Source organism: Oncorhynchus nerka, linkage group LG22 (genome assembly GCF_034236695.1).
Source record: "Oncorhynchus nerka isolate Pitt River linkage group LG22, Oner_Uvic_2.0, whole genome shotgun sequence".
Lineage (NCBI taxonomy): Eukaryota > Metazoa > Chordata > Actinopteri > Salmoniformes > Salmonidae > Oncorhynchus > Oncorhynchus nerka.
This window is the reverse complement of record NC_088417.1, coordinates 42,521,385-42,533,214: the sequence shown is the minus strand read 5'-3', so window position 1 is coordinate 42,533,214 and position 11,830 is coordinate 42,521,385.

Here is an 11,830-nt window from a genome sequence, read left to right as displayed (position 1 = left end):
TGTGATCTCTGGAGCCACAGAGAATCTTCAGAGGGAAAACCTTTGGTCAAAATACAAGAATTTCAGTGTATTAGAGAAGATTAGGGATTTTCTACCAAAACTATTCCATATCACAGAATGGCTTAGAAATCCTTCTTTAACCTGTCCCCTCCCCTTCATCTACACAGATTTGAAGTGGATTTAACAAGTGACACCAATAAGGGACCATACTGTAGCTTTCACCTGGTCAGTCTATGTCATGGAAAGAGCAGGTGTTTCGAATTGTGCACTCAGTATAGGTCAACCTCACTGACTGGGGTCTACCATATGGGGGACTGGGGTCTACCATATGGGGGTCATCCCAGATTATAAATAAAAAAATCTAATGTGTGTGTTACCCATTATGACAACCTGAATCTCCTTGCCATCCAAGTGAGAGGATAAACCCACAAGTACACCATGGCATATCTGCATAAATAAAATTAGATTACTAGATGTTACACTTCATTTAATGTAGCTAAATATTGTGTATCTTGAGCAGTACTTACTTGTAATTAATGTGTACTTATTAGTGGAGGCTCCTCGGAGGAGGAAGGAGAGGACCATCCTCAGTGAATATCATAAAATGTTTAACTATAAAACATAAAAAAATGTATCTATTTTAGATAAAACTACACAAAATATAAGCATGTCACCAAATAACTGATTAAAACACTATTTCGCAAAGGTCTACAGTAGCCTCAACAGCACTCTGTACGGTAGCACCATGGTGTAGCTGGAGGACAGCTAGCTTCCGTCCTCCTCTGGGTACGTTGACTTAAAGACAAACCCTAGGAGGCACATGGTTCTCACCCCCTTCCATAGACTTACATAATAATTATGACATCTTCCCGGAGGACATCCTCCAGTCTATCAGAGCTCTTGCAGCATGAACTGACATGTTGTCCACCCAATCAAAGGATCAAAAATAATTATTCTAGTACTGAAAGCATAAGATACAGCTAGCTAGCACTGCAGTGTATAAAATGTGGTGGGTAGTTGACTCAAAGAGAAAGGCAATAGTTTAACAGTTTGGAACAAATTAATTTCTTCCAAAATGAAGGAGAAGCATTTTTTTTCATTTTCAGTTTCACTTACTTAGGTAGCAAATGCAGCTAGCTAGTTTAGCCTACTGGAGCATCCTGCTCAAACATTGGGTTGCTGTGTTAGCTAGGTGGCTATGACTTTCCAACACAACACTGGAACTCTTCCAAGTCAAGGTAAGCTTTTGGTATTACTAATTTATTGCCACCGGGGCCCACCGGTATAACTGCTTACTTGACTGTACACTGTAACGTTACTGCATGATTGTAGCGGGTTTACTAACTTATTAGTTCCAGTAGCTACGTATGCTGACTATGACGTTACCTTAGCTAATATGGTGACAATGATGTAGGCTCTGTGTAGCGGTTTGGCTTGGAAATGTTTTTTTTCGGCTGGTCACATACAGCTGATGTGTTGTGCATTGAAGTCCACAAGCGAAGGGAACAGGTGAGAAGGAGAGCGCATGGATGCAAAAAGGAATACAACGGAGCCCCTAGTTCCACTCTTCATACCCCTGATACCTCCTTTGTCCCACCTCCCACACATGCGGTGACCTCACCCATTTACAACCAGCATCTCCAGAGATACAACCTCTCTTATCATCACCCAGTGCCTGGGCTTACCTCCGCTGTACCCGCACCCCACCATACCCATGTCTGCGCATTATGCCCTGAATATATTCTACCATGCCCAGAAATCTGCTCCTTTTATTCTTTGTCCCCAACGCTCTAGGCGACCAGTTTTGATAGCCTTTAGCCGCACCCTCATACTACTCCTCCTCTGTTCCGCAGGTGATGTGGAGGTAAAGCCAGGCCCTGCATGTCCCCAGGCACCCTCATTTGTTGACTTCTGTGATCGAAAAAGCCTTGGTTTCATGCATGTCAACATCAGAAGCCTCCTCCCTAAGTTTGTTTTACTCACTGCTTTAGCACACTCTGCTAACCCTGATGTCCTTGCCGTGTCTGAATCCTGGCTCAGGAAGGCCACCAAAAATTCTGAGATTTCCAAACCCAACTATAATATTTTCCGTCAAGATAGAACTTCCAAAGGGGGAGGAGTTGCAGTCTACTGCAGAGATAGCCTGCAAAGTAATGTCATACTCAAACAGTTCGAACTACTAATTAAAAAAATTACTCTCTCCAGAAATAAGTCTCTCACTGTTGCCGCCTGCTTTACCGACCCCCCTCAGCTCCCAGCTGTGCCCTGGACACCATTTGTGAATTGATCGCCCCCATCTAGCTTCAGAGTTTGTTCTGTTAGGTGACCTAAACTGGGATATGCTTAACACCCCGGCAGTCCTACAATCTAAGCTAGATGCCCTCAATCTCACACAAATCATCAAGGAACCCACCAGGTACAACCCTAAATCTGTAAACAAGGGCACCCTCATAGACGTCATCCTGACCAACTGGCCCTCCAAATACACCTCCGCTGTCTTCAACCAGGATCTCAGCGATCACTGCCTCATTGCCTGTATCCGCTACGGATCCGCAGTCAAACGACCACCCCTCATCACTGTCAAACGCTCCCTAAAACACTTCTGTGAGCAGGCCTTTCTAATCAACCTGGCCCGGGTATCCTGGAAGGATATTGACCTCATCCCGTCAGTTGAGGATGCCTGGTCATTCTTTAAAAGTAACTTCCTCACCATTTTAGATAAGCATGCTCCGTTCAAAAAATGCAGAACTAAGAACAGATATAGCCCTTGGTTCACTCCAGACCTGACTGCCCTCGACCAGCACAAAAACATCCTGTGGCGGACTGCAATAGCATCGAATAGTCACCGCGATATGCAACTGTTCAGGGAAGTCAGGAACCAATACACGCAGTCAGTCAGGAAAGCAAAGGCCAGCTTCTTCAGGCAGAAATTTGCATCCTGTAGCTCTAACTCCAAAAAGTTCTGGGACACTGTGAAGTCCATGGAGAATAAGAGCACCTCCTCCCAGCTGCCCACTGCACTGAGGCTAGGTAACACGGTCACCACCGATAAATCCATGATTATCGAAAACTTCAACAAGCATTTCTCAACGGCTGGCCATGCCTTCCTCCTGGCTAATCCAGCCTCGGCCAACAGCTCCGCCCCCCCCGCAGCTACTCGCCCAAGCCTCGCCCAAGCCTCTCCAGGTTCTCCTCCAAATCCAGATAGCAGATGTTCTGAAAGAGCTGCAAAACCTGGACCCGTACAAATCAGCTGGGCTTGACAATCTGGACCCTCTATTTCTGAAACTATCCGCCGCCATTGTCGCAATTCCTATTACCAGCCTGTTCAACCTCTCTTTCATATCGTCTGAAATCCCCAAGGATTGGAAAGCTGCCGCAGTCATCCCCTCTTCAAAGGGGGAGACACCCTGGACCCAAACTGTTACAGACCTATATCCATCCTGCCTTTCCTATCTAAGGTCTTCGTAAGCCAAGTCAACAAACAGGTCACTGACCATCACGAATCCCACCGTACCTTCTCCGCTGTGCAATCTGGTTTCTGAGCCGGTCACGGGTGCACCTCAGCCACGCTCAAGGTACTAAACGATATCATAACCGCCATCGATAAAAGACAGTACTGTGCAGCCGTCTTCATCGACCTTGCTAAGGCTTTCGACTCACCATATTCTTATCGGCAGACTCAGTAGCCTCGGTTTTTCTGATGACAGCCTTGCCTGGTTCACCAACTACTTTGCAGACAGGGTTCAGTGTGTCAAATCGGAGGGCATGCTGTCCGGTCCTCTGGCAGTCTCTATGGAGGTGCCACAGGGTTAAATTCTCGGGCCAACTCTTTTCTCTCTATATAGCAATGATGTTGCTCTTGCTGCGGGCGAATCCCTGATCCACTTCTACGCAGACACCATTCTGTATACTTCCGGCCCGTCCTTGGACACTGTGCTATCTAACCTCCAAACGAGCTTCAATGCCATACAACACTCCTTCCGTGGCCTCCAACTGCTCTTAAACGCTAGTAAAACCAAATGCATGCTTTTCAACCGTTCGCTGCCTGCACCCGCACGCCCGACTAGCATCACCACCCTGGATGGTTCCGACCTAGAATACAGTGCCTTGCGAAAGTATTTGGCCCCCTTGAACTTTGCGACCTTTTGCCAAATTTCAGGCTTCAAACATAAAGATATAAAACTGTATTTTTTTGTGAAGAATCAACAACAAGTGGGACACAATCATGAAGTGGAACGACATTTATTGGATATTTCAAACTTTTTTAACAAATCAAAAACTGAAAAATTGGGCGTGCAAAATTATTCAGCCCCTTTACTTTCAGTGCAGCAAACTCTCTCCAGAAGTTCAGTGAGGATCTCTGAATGATCCAATGTTGACCTAAATGACTAATGATGATAAATACAATCCACCTGTGTGTAATCAAGTCTCCGTATAAATGCACCTGCACTGTGATAGTCTCAGAGGTCCGTTAAAAGCGCAGAGAGCATCATGAAGAACAAGGAACACACCAGGCAGGTCCGAGATACTGTTGTGAAGAAGTTTAAAGCCGGATTTGGATACAAAAAGATTTCCCAAGCTTTAAACATCCCAAGGAGCACTGTGCAAGCGATAATATTGAAATGGAAGGAGTATCAGACCACTGCAAATCTACCAAGACCTGGCCGTCCCTCTAAACTTTCAGCTCATACAAGGAGAAGACTGATCAGAGATGCAGCCAAGAGGCCCATGATCACTCTGGATGAACTGCAGAGATCTACAGCTGAGGTGGGAGACTCTGTCCATAGGACAACAATTATATATATTATTATGTATATTGCACAAATCTGGCCTTTATGGAAGAGTGGCAAGAAGAAAGCCATTTCTTAAAGATATCCATAAAAAGTGTCGTTTAAAGTTTGCCACAAGCCACCTGGGAGACACACCAAACATGTGGAAGAAGGTGCTCTGGTCAGATGAAACCAAAATTGAACTTTTTGGCAACAATGCAAAACGTTATGTTTGTCAAACATGGTGGTGGCAGCATCATGGTTTGGGCCTGCTTTTCTTCAGCAGGGACAGGGAGGATGGTTAAAATTGATGGGAAGATGGATGGAGCCAAATACATGACCATTCTGGAAGAAAACCTGATGGAGTCTGCAAAAGACCTGAGACTGGGACAGAGATTTGTCTTCCAACAAGACAATGATCCAAAACATAAAGCAAAATCTACAATGGAATGGTTCAAAAATAAACATATCCAGGTGTTAGAATGGCCAAGTCAAAGTCCAGACCTGAATCCAATCGAGAATCTGTGGAAAGAACTGAAAACTGCTGTTCACAAATGCTCTCCATCCAACCTCACTGAGCTCGAGCTGTTTTGCAAGGAGGAATGGGAAAATATTTCAGTCTCTCGATGTGCAAAACTGATAGAGGCATACCCCAAGCGACTTACAGCTGTAATCGCAGCAAAAGGTGGCGCTACAAAGTATTAACTTAAGGGGGCTGAATAATTTTGCACGCCCAATTTTTCAGTTTTTGATTTGTTAAAAAAGTTTTAAATATCCAATAAATGTCGTTCCACTTCATGATTGTGTCCCACTTGTTGTTGATTCTTCACAAAAAAATACAGTTTTATATCTTTATGTTTGAAGCCTGAAAGGTCGCAATGTTCAAGGGGGCCGAATACTTTCGCAAGGCACTGTATGTGGACATCTATAAAGTACCTAGGTGTCTGGCTAGACTGTAAACTCTCCTTCCAGACTCATATCAAACATCTCCAATCTAAAATAAAATCTAGAGTCGGCTTTCCATTCCGCAACAAAGCCTCCTTCACTCACGCAGCCAAACTTACCCTAGTAAAACTGACTATCCTACCGATCCTCGACTTCGGCGATGTCATCTACAAAATAGCTTCCAACACTCTACTCAGCAAACTGGATGCAGTTTATCACAGTGCCATCCATTTTGTTACTAAAGCACCTTATACCACCCACCACTGCGACCTGTATGCTCTAGTCGGCTGGCCCTCGCTACATATTCGTCGCCAGACCCACTGGCTCCAGGTCATCTACAAGTCCATGCTAGGTAAAGCTCCGCCTTATCTCAGTTCACTGGTCACGATGGCAACACCCACCCGTAGCACGCGCTCCAGCAGGTGTATCTCACTGATCATCCCTAAAGCCAACACCTCATTTGGCCGCCTTTCGTTCTAGTTCTCTGCTGCCTGTGACTGGAACGAATTGCAAAAATCGCTGAAGTTGGAGACTTTTATCTCCCTCACCAATTTCAAACATCTGCTATCTGAGCAGCTGTACATAGTCTATCGGTAAATAGCCCACCCAATTTTACCTACCTCATCCCCATACTGTTTTTATTTATTTACTTTTCTGCTCTTTTGCACACCAATATCTCTACCTGTACATGACCATCTGATCATTTATCACTCCAGTGTTAATCTGCAAAATTGTAATTATTCGCCTACCTCCTCATGCCTTTTGCACACAATGTATATACACTCTCTTTATTTCTACTGTGTTATTGACTTGTTAATTGTTTATACTCCATGTGTAACTCTGTGTTGTCTGTTCACACTGCTATGCTTTATCTTGGCCAGGTCGCAGTTGCAAATGAGAACTTGTTCTCAACTAGCCTACCTGGTTAAATAAAGGTTCAATAAAAAAATTTAAAAAAATAAAAACGTGGCTGCCATGAAAGTGAACTGTGTTTACGCATGATTAGGGGTGTATTAATTTAGCAGATTCTGTTGAAAACGTTTCTTAATACGGAAGCAAACCCCTACATTTGTCCAATAGAAACTCTAATTTGCAACTGTTGGACTTATGATTACACCCTTATATCAGATAGATAATGGCAAAGAGTGTGCAAGGCGGTATTGAATGTCACTGTCTGTCACCTCAAATTTGTCGCTCGACCTGTGCGCACCTATGTTGTAAACTTTAATTCATAGGATAGATTTTAGCAACCTCATGATGGGTATAGGGAAAATTTGAGTATCATCTAATAGCCTAAACCTATTGCTGTTACATTGAACTGAGTGAATGGAGTATGAATGAGAGTCATCTGATATGCTGTAAAAGAAATAAGGCCATGCTCATGAAAAACAAAATTGTCCTCCCTCATCTTAAACTGCACTGACTGCCACTGGTACTTATATACTTCAGTACATTACCCATCCTTTAACCTGGTGATTATGTTAAAGCTTCCGGAAAGCGGCATCCAAGTGTGAGGATTAACAAACTAGTACCCCACAGAGTACATGTAATATCTGTACAATGTAATTACTAGGTGTTATAAAGGATTTCGCTAGTTAAAAGGAAATGTATCTTGAGGTGTACCTACTTGAAATGATTGTGTACCTACAAAGTACATTACCCATTCTGACAATCTAACGTCAGCTTCTGAAAGCGCCATCCAAGTGAGAAAGTGAACACACCATATAGTACATATCTGTAATATCATAAGTACAAGGTTGCCGCTAGTTACACAGGATTTAGTCTTTACAGTGTTGTTTTATAGTTAACTATGAGCAATTTCTATATTATTACTTATTACTCATTATAAACTGGGTGGTTCGAGCCCTGTATGCTGATTGGCTGACAGCCGTGGTACGACAAAACATGTATTTTTACTGCACTAGTTACGTTGGTAACTAGTTTATAATAGCAATAAGGCACCTCAGGGGTTTGTGGTATTTTGGGCATATACCACACCTCAGGCCTTATTGCTTAATAACCAAGTGAAAATACCTACAAACAAAAGATGAGCTTCTACCTTAGTCAACTTTATTGCAAAATGTACATTTCTTAGATTAAACAAAGATATAGGCCTACTAAATACCATAAAAATAACTATTCTAGCGGTGACTCAAATATGTAGCCTAAACAGTATGGTGAATAGCCTAGAGCAGTGGTTCTCCATCCTGGTCCTGGGGAACCAAAGGGGTGTACATGTTTGTTTTTGCCTTAGTGCTACACACCTGATTCAAATCATCAACTCATCAGGCTTTGATTATTTGAATCCGGTGTGTAGTGCTAGGGCAAAAACTAAAATGTACACCCCTTTGGTTCCCTAGGACCAGGATTAAGAACCACTGGCATAGCTAGCTAATCTTGAAAGATTGGATTGTCTTTTTTCTCCCTTTTTAACAATACAAGTACCAATGGAAATCGAGAACTCTGTCTGACTGTCTTCATCTATTTCTTTCTGGTAAGCATTTTCCCATCCTGGAGTCTGAGACCTTGTGGGAAACTGTGGCAGAGAAGAAGAATTGATGACAATTTAGCATAGAAACTGCAGTACTCCTAGTTATCATCATCATGGTTTCTAAAGTTTAGGCATATACAATGCCTTCAGAAAGTATTCACACCCCTTGACTTTTTCCACATTTTGTTATTACAGACTGAATTTAAAATAAATTAAATTGAGATTTTGGGTCACTGGCCTACACACAATACCCCATAATGTCAAATTGGAATAATGTTTTTAGAAAAGTATTCAACCCCTATGTTATGGCAAGCCTAAATAAGTTCAGGTGTAAAAATATGCTTAACAAGTCACATAATAAGTTGCATGGACTCACTCTGTGTGCAATAATAGTGTTTAACATGATTTTTTATGACTACCTCATCTCTGTACCCCATACATACAATTATATATAAGGTCCCTCAGTCGAGCAGTGAATTTCAAACACATATTCAACCACAAAGACCAGGGAAGGTTTTCCACAATGCCTCTCAAAGAAGGGCACCGATTGGTAGATGAGAAGAAAAAAAACAGACATTGAATATCCCTTATTAATTACACTTTGGATGTTGGTATCAATACAGCCAGTCACTACAAATATACTTCTTAACTCAGTTGCCGGAGAGGAAGAAAACCATCGTTTTGGGGGGGAATAAAAAGAAACAGAATAGAGAAAAGTAAAAACAAAATCCTAGAGGAAAACCTGGTTCTGTCTGCTTTCCAACCAACAATGGGGGACAAATTCACTTTTCAGCAGGACAATAATCTAAAACACAAGGCTAAATATACACTGGAGTTGCTTACCAAGATGACAGTGAATATTCCTGAATGGCCTAGTTACAGTTTTGACTTAAATTGGCTTGAAAGTCTATGGCAAGACTTGAAAACAGCTGTCTAGCAATGATCAGCAACCAAATTGACAGAGCTTGAATGATTTTTTAAAGAATAATGTGCAAATATTGTGCAATGCAGGTGTGCAAAGCTCTTAGAGACTTACCCAGAAAGGTAATTCTAACATGTATTGACTCAGGGGTAATGAATACTCGTGAAAATGAGATATTACTGTATTTCATTTAAATATATTTGCAACATTTTCTTAAAACACGTTTTTAGAAAACATTCATCTGTTTTGCAGATGGACAGATCTTGACACAATGCCTTTATCCTGGGATACTTAAATAATTGCACCATCCCATCCGAAAGGGAGAATGTTCCTCAACAGTGAAACCCTTGCAAGGTTACATGATGGATTAAGAGTTTGTCTTGTGACAATTTTAAGTGCATTTATAAACCATTATTCAACCAAGCTTAATAGGCTTACAATTTGGCAAGCACAAATGACTAGCTCACAATTTTAATCATAATGTGTTAATGTGTCAAAGAAAATGTATGGTTAAAGTAATTGACCTATCAAATGCACAAACAAATAATTTAACAATTTAAAGTATTTATTTATGTGAACCTGTTTTTGCCTTTGGGCCTAGACATCTGACATCTGAGGTAGTCACCTGGAATTCATTTCAATTAACAGGTAGGCCTTGTTAAAAGTTCATTTTTTGAATTTCTTTCCTTCTTAATGCGTTTGAGCCAATCAGTTGTGTTGTGACAAGGTAGGGGTGGTATACAGAAGATAGCCCTATTTGGTAAAAGACCAAGTCCATATTATGGCAAGAACAGTCAGTCAATACGGAAAATGTCAAGAAAATTTCAAGAACTTTTAAAGTTTTTTCAAGTGCAGTCGCAAAAACCATCAAACGCTATGATGAAACTGGCTCCCAAGAGGACTGCCACAGGAATGGAAGTTGCTGCAGAGGATAAATTCATTTAGTTACCAGCCTCAGAAATTGCAGGCCAAATAAATGCTTCACAGAGTTCAAGTAACAAACACATCAACTGTGTGAATTTTTTATTTTATCTTTATTTAACCAGGCAAGTCAGTTAAGAACAAATTCTTATTTTCAATGACGGCCTAGGAACAGTGGGTTAACTGCCTGTTCAGGGGCAGAATGCCAGATTTGTACCTTGTCAGCTCAGTGGTTTGAACTTGCAACCTTCCGGTTACTAGTCCAACGCTCTAACCCTGCCGCTGGCTACCCTGCCGCCCCGTGAATCAGGCCTTCATGGTCGAATTTCTGCCAAGAAACCATTACTAAAGGACACCAATAATAAGAAGAGACTTGCTTGGGCTAAGAAACACAAGCAATTGATATTAGACCAGTGGAAATTTGTCCTTTGGTCTGGAGCCCAACAAGTGCTCAGCATATGTGGGAACTCCTTCAAGATGGTTGGAAAAGCATTCCAGGTGAAGCTGGTTGAGAGAATTCTAAGAGTGTGCAAAGCTGTCATCAAGGCAAAGGGTGGCTATTTGAAGAATCTCAAATATACAAAATGTAAATATGTTTTGGTTACCTCATGATTCCATAGTTTTGAAGTCTTCACTATTATTCTACAATGTAGAAAATAGTACAAATAAAGAAAACCCTTGAATGAGTAGGCGTTCTAAAACGTTTCACCGGTAGTGTATATACACTAAATGACTGATAGGGGGTGCTGTGTTGAAGCTGCTGTGCCTCCATCTTTGCACTCCCCCGCCATTGTAAAACACATTTTGGAAGCTATAGAAATGCATTTATTAATGTTTATATTCATTTTACACACGTTGTTCTATTACAGACACCTTAATGAATACTTTAAAAAATATATTATGTCATGAATACAGTACCTTTAAATGTTATTATGTGAGCTAAAAATAAATAATATCTTAAAACATTGTCCATAAAGTCAAATCAAATGTAGATAATTAATGTTACTGTCCCCACTCCAAAAATACATACACAATCCTGGGTTTAAATACATCACTGGTAATTAGAATGTAAAAAGTGTTACTCACAGTATTTCTACATTAGCTTATATATACACATTTAAAAGCCAATTGAGGAGAAGATATGACAATATTTTTGGACAAACACGAAGGTAATACATCTATTTTTATGTTTTTGAATAGGCACTGGCTTGTGGTCTGAAGTGCATGCATGACTGTTAGTGTAGAATTTAAATTCTTCCTGATGATCAGAAGGGGGCAACAAAAGCACAGACTTCGATTATCCATATTTCAATGTGTAAGAATTGAGGGTACATGGAGGTTGGTACAGACAATCAGTGAGGTCCAACAGAAGTTGCATTTCCTTTTAATGTGTGTGTAATTTATCCTCTTTAAAATAAAAAAATAGATTTTGACCCAATATGTTGGAACAAGATTTGATGTGAGAGTACAGAAGCTCTCAACCTGATAGCCTGAGGTTTAGACAGATTGTTTAGTGATTTAATCCCATTACAAGGACAGTGACTTTATTAGTAATGCTTGGTAATGCAGTAATTCTTACCAATGTAGTTTGTTGTATGCAGAAATGGCAGTGACGTTCACAGTCAATGGATCATTCTCTCGTTTATTTGTTTGTCGTGGTGGGTTAATGACTTTAAATCCAACAAACCTATGTAACCTATGGAAGCTCGGTTCACATCCATCTGAGTCTGTGTTTCATTGTATCCAAACCAGCACACATGCAAGACAGAAGACTTGAAA